Consider the following 4,407-nt stretch of genomic DNA (forward strand, 5'->3'; position numbering starts at 1 on the left):
TATGAAATTAACACTTACTAACCCTTGAGGTTTTTCCTAAAAAATTAGGAGGTGTTAATGTTCATAAAAAATTGTTGTATTTATTTTAGTTGACTTACTTCAAAGTGGTAAAATAACTAAAAGGTGTTTAGTGTAAAATATTAAATTAAGAGTCATTCTTTTTCATGACTATGAAAATAACACTTACTAACCCTTGAGATTTTTCCTAAATAATTAGGAGGTATTAAGATGTTCATGAAAATTTGTTTTAGTAGTATACTTGAAATAATGAGATTTACCTAAAAGTCTTGACTTTATAAACTTAAAGTGTTATGAAGTCTTAGATGGTAAAATGATTTAAAAATGTTGAATCTTAGTTAAGTGAACTTACTTTAAAATGGTAAGATTTACTTAAAAAATATTGATTTAAAAGTATTGATTTTGTTTAAATTGACTTACTTTAAAAATGATAAGTCTAGCTTAATGATCTTATTTTAAAAGGTTAGTTTTAGTAAAAATGTATTACTTACAGAAAATAATATTTATGAACTATCGGAAAAATGTAATGAAGTGTGAATACATGTCTATAAGTGTTCTGTCTAAGGAAAGACTTGGTATTTAAGGGTGTCTTTACGACCAACCTCTGTTTCCTAGGAACTAGCCTGGTGTATATCCACGGATTATGACATAATTCTGGTATAAGTTTTATTGAAAATCTTACTTTAAAAACTGTTATTTGAGTGTAAGACTTTCAATCACAAATGATGATTCAAGGATATTCAACCTTGAATCAGATGGACGAAAGTAATTAAATTCATTTTAAATTGGAAGTTTTATCTTCGTGTAAAAAGTTATTTCGTAAGTATAATAATTATCGTCAGTTAACTAATTAATGTTATTTTGGCGTAATGAAGAGTTCGAGAGGAGATCGGATTAAGTAAGCTCACCTAGAAATAGAGATACTAGCGACCCGACACACTCAGGTGAGCGAGAAAACATTGTGACAAGTGGTGTCCGAATATGCATTAGGACCTCCAAACTCCTTCACAAGTTTGGAGTTGCGTTGAGAATTAAGAAAGTTTATACTTAATCAATTGCCTGTTTGTTTGGATTAAATACATCAATATTTCTTATACCGATTTATTTTATGTTTATATATGCAAATACCATATTTACTCTTGAATTGTAATGTTTGAATGATTATTATGGGAATGATATATATGTGATAATTGATAAATTCAAGGTTTAAAAACATGTGATATAAATGAGAAAAAATTTCCTTGAGAAAAGTAATTCAAATGATATTCAGGTTCTTCTCGCTTGAGCGAGACAGCTCTCACTTGAGCGAGAAGTGTCTAGAGAAAATGGGTGTTTTAGCTCGGGGCGAGACAGCTCTCGCTTGAGCTAAAATAGGCACCAAGAGAACTTATTGTTTTCTCGTTTAAGCGAGACAGCTCTCGCTTAATCCACAAATGTCTCAAAAATGGATGTGCCCTCACTTGAGCGAGAGGGCTCCATATAGACATGACTTCTTTTTAAGTCGTCTGAACTATAACTCTCATATATACGAGAGCCTAATGTCATGTTTGCTATCAAGAAATTGTAAAGGTAAATAACTATATGAAATTCTTGAAAGTAATAAAAGTAAGGAATTGCTTTGTTAAAGGTGAGACCCAGAGGGTCGGATATTATGCCCACTCAGCGAGATCGTTTGACCGTAAGAGGCTTGGCTAGAGGAGCCGACCGGGATGATTCAACGATGGTTCGCAGAGGTACTGGGAAGTAGTATGTTGTGCCCATGCAACGAGATCGTCTGACCGTAAGAGGCTTGGGTTGAGAGTTGTCCAGGATAATTCAGCGATGGTTCGTAGTGGTGCCAAAATTATTCTCTTTGTGTTTATATCTTAAGATCGGGACCCACTCGAAGCACTCTCGATGGGAGATGTCTTAGGATGGGCAGATCGCTAGAAAAGATGGATTAAACGACATAATTTTCTAATTTCCATTAGGATGCATATCCATGGTCAAAACTGAAGTAGTGGAGAGGAAATGTACGGGAGACGAATGAGCCCCAAGATGTGGAGAGGGACGGCGTTGATGGTGGTGATTCGTCAACAAAGTTTTGAGGGAGAATCTAGGTGAGACAAGTCTAATGTATTCCTGGATGAGGTATATTGGATCGGGCAGTGCTCATAGTGCAAACTAGATGATCTTTGACAACCCCTCTATGCAATTAGGATCGATGAGAGGGATGCCCAGAAAGTGTTTGATGCGACACCGTACTGAAATGGACAGTTCGGTTGGAACAGATCGGTCATATATCCTTGTGAGGAATAATTTTGGTGCGATCAAATCGGCTTATTATGGGAACTATACTCTCGGTTATTTCCGAATAGTTATTAGGAGGATAAAGGAGTAAGGATGGTGGACTCATGCATCACATTGCATACATGATCGTTATTATATGCATGTATGATCACATGATATATATGTACTCGTCTGTTGTCTTGGTGTATTATTTCGTGTAATTCCACGACGTCGATGACAAGTTTTTCATAGATGTTTTACTCCCTCTCTTTTCTTATGGTGAATTTGTACGCATGTTCAGATGGACCCATCAGCACTGATTCGAGGTTATCGCTTCACTATATCTCAGGAGGGGACATGGAGTGTTGAGGGTAATCGACATACTTACACATGTCCTTGCGACTTGGAGCTGGATTGTGTAAGCAATGTCTCAGTTCTGCATCTTCCACCTTACTACGTAGTTCGGGAGGCATCATTCACTTTGCCCGACCTAAGACCTGCAATCGTCAGACTTTCTGTACCGGCTGAAGCTCGAGGCGTGTCAGAAGTTGTTAGGACCTGGCCCCAAACAGGATTCTCATCATCGGGATTGGTGCCAAGAGAGGCAAACAGGGCCATGCCAAGGGGGTACACCCTCGACCCCTCGATGGATTGGGGAGCGGATGAAGTGGAGGAGGAGGAAGACAGCGACGACTGTGTAGAGCTTATCTGCATAGAAGATTCAGTGGAGGTCATTGAGATCTCTTCTAACTCGGAGGTGGAGGAAGACCATAGCGAGGCTTCCAGTGCACCTCCGGTTTAGGAGGTTTCTCTTTTGTTTTTTTATGATAAGAACCTATGTGAGGTACTTTTTGTAATGCCAATGTCCCGACATTATGATAAACAAAAAATGTAATAAATGCAATTTAGTTAAACAAAACATGGTATATTGTATATACAAGCCCAAATAATATAGGAGTCAATACCTCTTTATTATTTTTGGTTCGTTACGATATAATATAAGAGCAATTTAAACAACATCTCTTTAGAATTGTTGATGTTTTGTAACAAAACATAATAAAGATACATTAATTTGTATATTATTTAGACTTGTCTCCACAATATATCAGGTTTTAATTAACTTAATTACATTTATCATATTTTTTGGTTCAAAGATTACACTTATTTCTCCTGCAGGGGTAGTCAGTGTAATGAAAATATAAAAATTAGGGAGTTTGTGTAGGTGTAAAAAAGTGAGGGGTATTTTATGTAATTTCACTAAAAATCAGGAGGTGTCAGTGTAATTTACTCTTATATATATATTAGTAACAATCCCCAATGCAATGTCATGTTATAATAAAATATTATTATATACTTAATTGTTTAAAACTTTTATTTTTATGATGATATATAAACCGTAATTTATTCTGGAAAATTTTAAAAATAGTACATGATCTTACCATTTGTTGAACGAAATATGAAAATAAACTTGATTTTGATTACACTAACTTTTAATAATATGTTAAACTTTAAACGATACATAATTTTTTTTAAGTATAACAATCTCCTAATTATGTTAAGATTTAATATGTATACTGACAGTATAAAAGTTTTTTACATTGTCAGCGTATGGATCACAAACAATGGAGATTTTCGATCCGGCGGCCCAAAAGGGCGAGGAAGTAATCCTGGAAACTAGACTCCCCTCGCTTGGGCGTGCCAGTCTTGCTTGAGAGAGTGGTTCTTGCCTGGGCGAGGGCCAGGCAGACGTTTCACCTGTTCTAGGCAATTCTGCTCGCCTGGGCGATAGTATCTCGCTTGAGCGACAGTCTCTCGCTTGGGCAAGAGACATACAATGTTTTTTATTGCTTTTCACTGGTTGATTACTTAGATAATAACCCTAACTTGGGTCAGAAGTATATTTAGTAATTGGGAGAGATTGTGGCTCAAACGAGGAGTCTGATGCCTATATCAACGAACCTATACAGTTACCTTTATTCGTGCGCCTTATTCGGGCAAGGATTCTAACAATGACATCGTGAGCAAGGCGATGCCTAAAAAGGATTACATGATACCATGCAGCGAGGTCGTCTAACCATAAGAGGCTTGGCCATGTGGTCGTCTAGGATAATTCAGCGATGG

This window comes from Lupinus angustifolius, chromosome LG09 (genome assembly GCF_001865875.1).
Source record: "Lupinus angustifolius cultivar Tanjil chromosome LG09, LupAngTanjil_v1.0, whole genome shotgun sequence".
Lineage (NCBI taxonomy): Eukaryota > Viridiplantae > Streptophyta > Magnoliopsida > Fabales > Fabaceae > Lupinus > Lupinus angustifolius.